The sequence below is a fragment of the Hibiscus syriacus genome, unplaced genomic scaffold (genome assembly GCF_006381635.1).
Source record: "Hibiscus syriacus cultivar Baekdansim isolate YM2019G1 unplaced genomic scaffold, ASM638163v2 tig00110187_pilon, whole genome shotgun sequence".
In the NCBI taxonomy this organism is placed as follows: Eukaryota; Viridiplantae; Streptophyta; class Magnoliopsida; order Malvales; family Malvaceae; genus Hibiscus; species Hibiscus syriacus.
Window position 1 is genome coordinate 1,373,305 of NW_024062618.1, and position 12,228 is coordinate 1,385,532.

General features: G+C 34.6%; 1 pseudogene; it reads right to left on the reverse strand.

Annotated features, from left to right (window-relative positions):
• Nucleotides 1–6,113: 6,113 nt before the first annotated feature.
• Nucleotides 6,114–7,673, reverse strand: LOC120217613 (annotated as a pseudogene).
• Nucleotides 7,674–12,228: the final 4,555 nt, after the last annotated feature.

The following is a 12,228-nucleotide window of genomic DNA, read 5'->3' on the forward strand; positions in this document are numbered from 1 at the left end:
AGGCTGAACCCGCCAAATATCTAGCATATGAACCCTAAGTCGGATCTACAAACATATACCCATAATAGCCTCCAGGAGGGGTCATCTATGACGGTGGCGGTGGCGGGGTCATAAAACCAAGTGAAGGCGGCGACGACGGCATCTGGTAATGGAAAGGCGATAGCGGCATCATATATGGCTGCGGTGGCTGTTGGGAAGGTCCTGCTGGTGCAGCTGAGGATGAACCGGAAGCACCTGCTCTCCGTCCACGAGTCGGGGGACGATGGTGTTGTGTCGGTGAACGTCTCTGTCGATGTCGTGGAAAGGTCTGCCCTCGTGCATCCTCGGGAAGTAGAAACGGTTTCCCGTTACTGTTGAACCACTCATAATAATCCTCAGCATACATCAAGAAGTCAGTAAAAATGGGCTCTCTACGTGGAAGGCACCGATGTCGATCCTCCCACAACACGACCCACTCATGATGCCTCACCAGCCAATCTGTATCTGTCTTGCCGTATATATCTAAGCTATGCAACTCGTCCATATTGCGAGGTACTTCCGGAATTGGTTGAAAACAACCAAACTGCCGGAGCACGCGATCAGTGGAGTGCCACTCGACGGTCGCATAACAGATCAGAGGGACCATCGCCATCCAAACATCTGATGGACCCCTCAACTCAGGTGGGATCACCGCCCTCACATCATCAGTAGAATATGGCACTCATTCAAACTAAAACAAATAATATATAATTTTTATCAAAATAATAATCTAATTATTTAACTATAATCTAAAATCGATTTTTAAACATTAAATTTCATACCTGTGTGCCAGCCTTCTGATCGATTAACACCCTAATTTTTTCTAAATCATCAGGTAGCTCCTGATGATTTTTCCTATCAGTAAATCACCTATTAAAGGAAAAAAAATTGTTATATGCTGTATAAAATTATTAATATACAAAATCAGTTTTATAATTACCTCAGAAGTAGTGGAAATACGAATGGGTTCTTCACAATAGTACATAAAAAGGGCAATCGATACCATGCCCAAGACTGCAGCAGCAGGAGACATCCGCCGATAGCATTACATCTAAATATATAAACTCTAATGGACGGGAGAATTAAGTTGGGGTTAAGGAGGAAAGGGAATGACGGAACTTGGAATTGAAAGAGTAGTTGAAGGGGGGAAAGGGAGTTCTAGCCTGGAAGGGAAATGACTGCATAGGTAAGTGGGGGTAGGGATGGAGGGGACGATGGGAAGAATTTTTTTATTAAAAAATCATTTTTAAAATATAATATTTTTAAAAAAATCATTTTAAATGACTAATACTTTTAGGTTTTTTCTTATGTTTTAAAAAAATTAAATTATATGAATACGACATATGTCACTTAACGAATTTTTTAATAATGTTAGATATTTAAAATGGTAATATTTGTAACATTAAGTATCTGAATTGGTCAAAAAATAATTTAGACAACTTAATGACAAAAAATATATAATTTAGACATTTATTTGTGTGTGTGTATATATATATATATAACAATATTATTGAATTATAAGTCGTGTACTTTTTATATTATTGAATTTTTAATTGTTTTTTATTATAACACTAAATTTTAATTTGATTTCAATTCTTGCATCAAATTATTAAAATTTAAACAATTTGATAGCATGAAAAACGATATATATTATTTAAATTTGCATTTGAAAGTTTATAATTAAATAAACCTTTAAAATTAAGAAACATTTTCATTGAATCTCTATTTAAAAATTTTATAATTAATTTTTAGAGACTTATTTGATCTTAAAATTTTGAATATGGATTGAATCGTTTTCACTCAATAACATACCTGATCTCGCCTAATTTGGTAAGAAATTGATTATAGGGTAAATTATATGTTTAGTATTTAAACTATTATTTTTGTCTAATTTTGGTATCTAATCTTTCATTTGTTACAAAATCTTTCAAGAGTAGCAAAACAAGAGAGCAAAACATGCTCAAATCTTTCAAGAGTAGCCGATTTGCATAATGGTCGAGTGATCGGTAGTGAGAATGGGGATGAGGTCGAACAGCTTGAACACTTCGTGTAGAGCACTGTCATCTGAATAAAAAAGCGTAAGACACAGGCTCACAAAGAAAGGACACAGAATTTGCAACACTGGGTCCAAAGAGACAGGAACCTGTGATTGTTGGGCTTCAACAATGTCTGATAACCGAAATTAAGACCCAAATTTCGTGGTTAAAAGACACCCCTCTATGAAAGTCATGCAACGAGTCCCCGAAAAGCGACCCCTCGGGCATGAATCACATTTGTGCTTTGATATGATTTGAATAGTGAATTCAAATATATATGTTACAAATTTATATATTGTAGATTAGATAATATTTAATTTCAATTATTATATATTGTGAGAGAACAAACATTCAAGATATTCATTATCTGAATTTATATTATACATGTAGATAAAAATTTAGATGTCTTTTAAATTCAGATAATTTAGAAAATATAAATATTTGATCGGTTATTAGTTCTATTTTAGATATTGACATCATATTTAACATCTTTGTTAGATTAATTAGAAAATCAAAATTTATGACATTACAGTGACAAATTAAAGAATTTAAAAATAAAATTCAAAATTTTAATATTCATTTTTAAAAAATTGGTAAGCAATTTTTTTTTCTTTTTACCTTTGATACAGTAAGTTAAATTTAATATTTTTTTTCAAAATGATAGATATATACTCACTCCTCTTGAGGACTTAGTCTATCTGTCTGGAGTATAATTAAAAGTTATTTATTTAGAGCCTAAATGTTTGGGTAAGTATAAGGTAGTATCTATTCAAATATAACTCTCAACTATTTGATATTGATCACTCGTACCCCTGCATTGCTGGTGCTCGAACTCAAAACCTCAAAGAATAACAATAATTTATTTATCATCTAGGTCACGAATTTTGTACCACTCTATCAAGATTTTTATTTGTTAAAGGTGAAAAATGAGAACTGATTGAATATTTATCATTTATTTAATATATGACTAAATATAAAATATATGCATGTGAAAGATGAGAGGACAGTTGAATATGTCTGGTCATATGATAATATAAGAATTCCACTTGTGAAATATTTATGATAAAGTATTTGCTTTTTGACTTTGTTCCACAACTCCCCCAATTTTAGTTGTTATGTCCTAGCTTTGAATGTTACCTTTACCCCAAGGTTGGCATTTGATTAACTTTCACCTGCCCTTTGCCATTAATACTATGTAAATGGTAACCAAAATTCAATAGTCTCCTACACATTCAATTATTCGGTCACCCATTTACAGCTATAGGATCGTATTCATTGTCACAAGAAAAAAGTGATAAAAGTTTTTAGAAATGATAGAACTTGATATTATTATAATTGATGAAAGAATTTTTGATACAATACTTAAAAAAAGTATGTGTCTTACACACTGTTAGCCGAAGAAAATCCAGAAGTTAACGTACTCGAATTCATGTCCTTTTAACTTGAAAAAACAAAGTACGAACCAAGCAACCTCGATGATAAAAGAATTATTGTTATTTTTTAATGTATCAGGTTCGAGCATTATAAATGTGGGGTTGTAAGGATTCAATGTTAATGATTTAACGCTATATTTGAACAGTACTTTATTGTACTGACCTCATATTAATAAAAAAATTTAAAAAAACAAATACTAAAATTTAATATATAATATCAAAACACAATTCTAAATTAAATTCTTGAAATACATAATTAAGCATTCAAACAAATAAACAAAACATGCCAAATGTACTATTGAAGTAAAATATATAAAGTATTTATATATATCTAATTAGGGTTTCAATTTTAGTTCTTACCGAGGTACTATCACAGCCTTGAGAGGGTTCTTCATCACAACGGTGAAAGAGTAAGTCTCGGATAAATCGGGTGGAGCATCCGGAACCGGAATCCACTTAATATTTTGTATCATCTTCGATTATACTTATATGTTATCAGGAAACTTGGGCGTTATCTTCAGCGTCTTATAATCAACATGGTGAATTCGCAATATACCTGTGAACCCATATTCCCCCTTCGAAGTTGACTAGCAATGACCAAGCAAAGTAGCCCCTAACATCATCTCCTTTCCTAATTGGCATTCAATGGCAGACACAAACTGATATCAGTTGGAGAGAAGAAAAAGCAATGCAATGGATGTTCGCTTGTTTCTTATTTGTTTTTTTTTCTTTTCACCTGTTTGCTGCTGACAGAGAATCTAATTATCCAGACATGTACTCGGTTCGTTTGATGTCTTGTAAGGAATCCTCAGTGGTGGATATGGTTTGGTCACCTCACCATTTACTAACATCAAGCTATGAAATTGAACTTCAAATGACACTTTGGTTTCATCGTAGCATTTTCTGTAATGATCATTGCGATGTTATTGGATCTCCTTTTAAGATAGTTTATGATCTTCATTCCTCTAGGGTGAACATATATCCAGTCCACATCAGTCTGCATTGCAGAAGGATTTAGCTTCTGGTTTAAGATGCTAAGCCAGTATGTCACGACGGACGGACCGGGAACTCTCATTTCCCCAGGCTGAATTGCACACAGAACACAATCGTCAAGAGATGTGTGTGTGGGGGGGGGGGGATGGGAGTACTCGGTCGCCAGTTGGTGGGTCGATCATGACATTTCAACAGGCGAAAGAGTAAGGTTACATACAGGTTCTCCTATAGGGATGCTGTTTTTCTGTGACCTTTGTCCCCGTAACCCTTCAGTTCTTGAGGTTCCCGTCCCCAGTTCACACTCAGAGAACATACAATCCTGGACATAATGACTCGAATAATGGTTGATTTAGATCAAATCCAACCCTTTCTTTAGCATTTCCTTCTCGGTTGTCGAAGATTCCTGTACAATAGATCCTAATATCCTTTGCATTTCAGGAGGATATCCTCCGAAAACAACAGGGTCTAGGAACCTGCATTGAAAATTACACTTAGAGCCAAAATATTTTAAATATTTCTCGGTTCTCGATTGCTCAGAAAAAATCCCCAATAATCAGAAGGTATTATGCTCTCAAGGTGTCTTACGATGCTGTTTTAGTCTCGGAGTTCTGTTTTCCTACCCTCACGAGGGTATAGAGAGACTTTGATTAAAGGGGGAATGATCCTTAAATATGCAAGTCCACATTAAAGCCAATGTTGCATTTAGAGCTTTTTTAGTGCCATTGACATACCTGGTACTTGGATCTATAGATATTCACAGCGACTGCAGCCTGCATGAGATAAGATGATGTTGCAAGCTGCGATGAAAGGCTCCTTCTCTGAATCACTAGTTCACCATCGTTACAATTTCCTATCGGAAATGAGCATCGTGATGGTGGGAAAGACCCTATTCAATACCCTAACTAGACTTGAAAATTGGGTTCATTGAAAGTGACCCAATACTTCACCCTGTCTCCAAAGGACTTATAGCATATGTCTGAAAAATATGCAAAATCCAGACTGCAAATAATGGAAGAAAAGAAAAAGCCATTAGTGAGCCTAAATTACCATTTCATTTGGAAAAAAAATAAAGGAAAAAAAAAAGAAAACAAGATTATTTACTGTGAGACTCAGCCAACTTCCATCTGTCTTCAATCTCTTGGGGAGGATCAATATGTATCAAATTTACAAATGGTTGAACTCTGTAAAAAAATATGGCCAAATCTGCAATTCTTTTATGGTTGAATCTCTTGGGCTAGATTGACATTTCCAAATCTCCCCTCTGATATGAAATTGAACAGCATTATTAGATATCACAATATTTGATTAATTCCTGGTTTTAGATATCACTGGTGTGTTTCAAAAGGCTCACTGGGTGAAATTCTTTTCCGGGAAATAGAGAACCGTCAGAATTCGAATTTTGTTTAAGAGAACTGCTTGAATTTCAGTATAAAATTAAAGTTTCTTTTATGCCAGGCGTGCATCCTTCATCGTAATGTGTTTATGATCTTATTCAGACATGGATCAGATGTATTTGTCAATTTGAATAGCTCAAAACATAACAAGCATCAACAAACTAGTCTTATTTCACTATAAACACAAACATTGCATCAAAAACCATGTCCATTCTCAGCATCAACAAATCAAAGCCTTCCACTATCGTGAATTCCTTCCTAACAAGCTTCTATCATCGATCATGTCAGTTCACTAAAATCTTCGAAATCGTTGCACCTTTCTCACTGCTTCGCTTGTGAATAAAGGAAGGTTCCAAGGATTGCAATGGCAGCTCCAAGAGCATTGATCGGCTGAACAGGCGTGTGGAAGATGATGATAGACGAGACTATAACCGAAATCCTCTTCATCGTGTTCCCAATGCTGAATGTCAAGGGAGATATTTGATCCAGAGACATGTATGAAACCTGGTTATATAAGTGATAGAACACACTCTGAGCTACCACCCACCTGCAAAGGAGAAAAAAAGGGTTACTGGAATTGCTTTAAAGCAGCATGTTGAAGGAGGTAAAAAGGGTTACTTGAATCACTTAAAAGCATCCAAAAGAAAGAAAGGTTGGCAATTTACCAGACAAAGTTGGGTCCAATTTGTGAGACTGCCTTCTGCCAACCAACAGTCCAAAGCTGAGGACCCTCAACAGCGATTGCAAAAGGTGTAAGAATCAATAGAGATAACATTGATAAACATGCATAGTAGTTCATCCCACTGACTGATTTCCCATTCATTCCTTTCTTCGAAAATATGTTTCGAAACACGAATGCCAAATTCGATATCATGGCCCCCATTAAACCTATGTAACACAATCAATTGCAAACCTCAGTATTTGGAAAATTGAAGCATAGATTTGAGGTTAATCAAGCTTCCTTTTTTACCAGTCCTGTTGAAATTGAGCTCGGTGAAAGCTGAAAGCGCACAACCACCTATAATCGGCAACAGCGACAAGTAAACCGGCAATGGATAAGCTTCACCAAGTAGAAATCTTGAAACCAAAACACTGAACGCTGGTTCACCACTTTTGATGATGTGTGTGAATGAAACAGCAACCTTTGACATGCTCACGGTTGCTGCTACATGACCAATAGTATGTGCCACTGCAACCTGAAACACATAATCCATACATCAATTCAATAGATTTCTCTATATGTTCTAAAAATTCTTTTCTGCAACTTCGATTTCGAACTTACTGGGAAAAGGGTCTTCCAAAATTCAAAGTCGGTTTTAGGAGCATCAGCAACTCGAGTGGCCCAAGATATGAGCATCAACATAGAGCCAGCAGCAAGAGACAGAGTAGAGGTAAGCCAAGGGAAAGGAAAGGCATTGAGGACTTTCTTGTTATATATATTGAAAACAACATTCAAAGCCCACCAAGTAACAAAGTAAATTCCGATCTTTATCTTTTTAGCTGCTTCCAGACTTGCTTCCTCGTCGGGTAATTCGATGTTTATGTCCAGAGGCCTGGACCTGTCGGCTTCATAGGCCTGGCACTCTGTTTTTCGTTGTTGGGTCTTCTTCGAAATCGCGAGATTCTCGATGGAGGAAACATGGAGTGGTTTCTGAGAGGATAGAGACTGGTTGGTGATGTTAACATGGAGGTTCTTGATAATGGGTAATGGAGAGAATTGGGGTCTGGGGATTGAACGTTTCTTGGGGAAGAAATCTGGAGGTGAAAGAAGATGGGGAGTGTTTTATTGAAGAAAACATGGTTTTTTTTTAAATAGAATGTGAGGTTTTCACACAAAGAGGAATGTGAAGTTCATCGGAAAATCTGGAAGTTGGACAGTAAAACAGAGTTTGAGAGATGAATTTAAGAGAATTGAGCTTTAGCTATAGAGAATGAGATAATGGAGGAAACTGAGTTAGGGAAGAATGGAGAGGAAAGGGTTGGGTTGGGGTTAGGGAGGAAAGAATGGGGAAGAAGAGAGGGAATTTATAGGAAAGAGAGAGGGAGGAGGCGAAGAGCAGAGGGAAGGAGAAGACGGCTCCAAGGTGAGGCTGTGGAGTTGATCCCCACGGTTAATCGGTTAGATTTTTTCACCTTTTCTTACTCGGTTAGTCATGTTTGGATAAATTTCTTTTTTTCCCACAAATATTTTAAAATTAATAATTTGATCACTAATATTATTAATATATAATAAATAGGTCTCAACGTTAACAATTGTTATTAGAGATGATAGAATATTGTTGTAACATATTAATCGACCGATTCAGCACTATTTTTACCATATGAGACAATCTCCATAATAATCGGCTTCCTCTCTCCTTTTTAAATATCTCTAATCTTTAAAATTCTAATTTATCCATTTGAGTTTCAGTAGTTAGTTTTGTAAGATTTTTTAAAATAAAAAAAATCAAACTTAACTCGACATTATTCAATACCAATTGAGCTTTATTTTCTTTTTTCGAGAATACAACATTTTAAAGAATGTATTTATATTTGAAACAAATCCATTATCGCCATTATTCATTATATCATTTTATTTATTTATTTATTTATTATTTATGATAGTTAATATTGACATTTTGTTTTATATTTACTAACGTATTATGTATTTAAATTAAAAAAAGAGTAAATCTAGTTCTTAATGCCTACAATAGCAAATATGTAAATGGGACAGGATCTACTTATATAGTTATATCTAGTGTGAATTTTTTAATTTTTTAATTAATAGTATTATTGGATGAGTGGAATAAATAATTAAGATTAATAATAAAAAATAAAAATATATTCACTGAAAAATAAAAAGATAATATCAGTCGTCTATTTTCATTCATTTAACGATCTTTAAAAAAATGTGAAACTAAAAGTTTTATATTAGATATAAGTGAATCCTAATTTTATATGAATTATTTATTTTCGTATGAAGTTTTATATCCATTTGATATTTTTAATGATTGATTAATTTGGATTTATTTAAAAAAATATTATCAATGTTATTTTTTTAATTTAATTTATTTAAAATGTAAGAATATGAATTGTAAATATATTATTAGACTAATTGATAATAAATTTTATATAAATTTAATATTATGGATTAATTTGGCATTGCCTTATATTGTAGACTAAAACCCGAAATACATTTCAAACAAGATTTATTCGTAATAAAATTTAAATCAAAATAATTTTTTTCTCGATCTTGACCTAATTCTTGGACAGGTGTAAGCATGCAACAACCAGAAAATATTGTTTTCCATCTCTTCTACCCCACCAGCACTAATATCATAGCAGGCCGTGTTTGTTTTCCATTTCTGCAAAATCAGAGCAATTTCATATGCTATGTGCATGTATTTTTTTTCTTACAAATATTTTATATTAGAAGTGATAAAATAAATATAAAAAAAAGTCATTCTTCGAGGGAGGCAGACAGGAGGTCTTTACTCATTTACTTTGGATAGTCAGTCGAATGGTTGTAATAAGGCAGAAGCTTATGCAGTACATGACACTTGTAGTTCATTTGAACTTTGGCATAAGAGATTAGGTCATCCAACTTTTGCCACTTTAAAATCAGTTTGTAATTCCATTTATCAGCATGAAATTCAAAATAGACGTGATTATCCCTTGCAAGCTTCGAAACCGAGAGCAAATGTTTAGTAATTTTAGGGACATGCAATAGATCATTAAGGCGTAAAGTTTGACAAGATGACCTTAAAAAAGATTGACCTACTGATTTAACTGCAAGAGAGGTGCCATTTCCAACCACAAGATTACTTGGTCCATCAAGGTCGGTTGAATGATTGATATGAGTAGCATCAGGAGTGACATGATGCGTCGCACCTGAGTTCATAATCCATTGAGTACGAGATGAATTAAGAGCTGCAACAGGAGCCACAGTCGTTTGCGTAGACACAACACCAGCTCCATTCTTGTTGGCACAACACGTACAAGCAACGTTATCAAGATTAACATAATTAACGCTGCTCAATCCATCCTTATACTGTGATCAAGTACTAGTGGCAAGGACTCCTACAAAATCACGATCGGATCTATACCAGCACTGATCAACCGAATGACCATTTTTACCACACAATTGAAATTGAAGGCGTGCGCGACCTCTAGCACCAGTTCGACCACCACGCATTGTTGAGGATTGTTGTTTGAAGTCATGAGTATCTACAAATCTAGTAGATCCGCCATGTAACTGTCCTTGGGCTACACTTGCACTCATGGGAAGGTTCTCAGGTTGTGCATCAAAACCAGCCAGCTGTGTTTCTGCGTCAACCAGCATTGAGTAAACCCGATCGAGTGATAGAGTCTCAGAACTTGATGTAATAACGGCCATGAAGGACTGATATTCTCTTGGCAGCCCTTTGAGAATACTTACGACGTGTTCAACTTGCGAAACCGGACTTCCACAGGATGCAAGAGCATCACAAACCTCTTTGATGCGAGTGAGGTACACATGCTTGGAATCATCACCCTTCCTTATCGATTGTAGCTTATAGTGCAGGTTCATCACTGTAGTAGTTGATTTGTTTGCAAAAAACTGAATAATCGTGCTCCAGACAGCCGAGGCAGACTCAGCACCAACGAATTGAGGCAGCAGTGATGCACTGATCGTTGATAGAAGCCATGAAGCAAGGGCATTATCTTGTGCCAAGAAATCTTCATACGCCTCGTTAACAACAGATGCACATTCAGTATTAACAACAAATTCTGGCGGAATAGGCATGGTTCCATTAAGAGACTGCGCACTGTGAGAAGAACATGTTGTTTCCAAAGCAGGTAATTCGATTCATCCAACACCACATTGACCTTTTTATTGGTAAACATGATGCTGAAGAAGAAAGACACTAAGCAGCAACGAAAATGAAGTCCCCAGGATCCTTAGCGAGAGATACCATGTTAAGAACTTACAGTAAAGGAGTAATTCAGGAAACTAAATTATTTTCATTCATTCAGCTTGATACGATTTACAGTGCTTATATTGCTAAAGTTGTTGAACCTTCAACATAATTACAAATGAAACTGCTCCTAACAACTTGAGTTATTCCTAACAACCTTCTCTAACAGTCTGGGATTGTAATCCTCTGCAGCACTGTGCATCCTTTGCACACGAATCTAACTGGAACCTTCTTGATTTTTCTTCATCCATGCACATACAACGTGACCAGGACAATCATTCATCTAACAAATATCATAGCAGGCCGTGTTTGTATTTCCATTTCTGCAAAATCAGAGCAATTTCATATGCTATGTGCATGTATTTTTTTTCTTACTAATATTTTATATTATAAGTGATAAATTTATTATAAAATAAAAAAATAAAATTAAAAATTAAAAAAAAAACAAAAATAAATTATCAATAAAGATACATAAAAAATTAAAATATAAATAAATTTAGAAACTTCAAGAGAGATAATTACACTACTCAGCTCAGATCCATTCCTGCCTGTGGCCATGCCAAATAACTAATTACTGCAGTTCCTGCCATCATCGAAGTTGACGTAACAGGTCTCTCAATTCCTCACCGCTAATTTTTGTTGTAGCTCCCCCATTATTGGACATGTCGAGACAAGTGCCCAAGCAATGGAAAATATCTCAATGAACAAGACAGACACAACCCTCATCAGCACCTGTCAAATTGCATCTTTTCTCATCGTTGTTTTGGTCATATGTTCGTTAATATTTATGCTCCACGTTTTTCTTTTTCTCTAACATTTTTCATGCTATATCATTTGGACGGATCAGAATTTCCCCACTCTTAAAACAAATGAATTAATATAAAATTATTTGATTTGAAAATTAAACTCCACAAATTTTTACATCTATTTAAATGATTCTAAACTCTAAATTCTAGCTAGAACATGTGACATTGGTACAATCTCATTTATGGAATATTTTTCACCGTCAATCTACGAGATAATAACCAATTTTTAATTCGGTATTTAAATTTTTTTAACATCCTTTAGTATTTGAGCTATTATTTCGTCTCAATTTATTCAAAAAAATTAATGATATTGGGAAAAAATGGCAATTTGAACCAATGAGAACATAATATATTGTAAGTCATATCATTATATTATGACATGCATAAAATAAACACAACACTTTTAGAGACGTAATTATGATCAATTATTAGAATGAACTAAATCACTGTACATTAAAAGAATAATGGTCTATTGAGTGTTTAAATCTAAAAATTAAGATGTATAAATATCTTGTTTAACTGATATTTAAATTAAAAATGACCTAAAATATTACTCCCTTCTACTTCTTAATGACTCCATCCTTGAGCATGTTGTTATTTGGTTGATATTG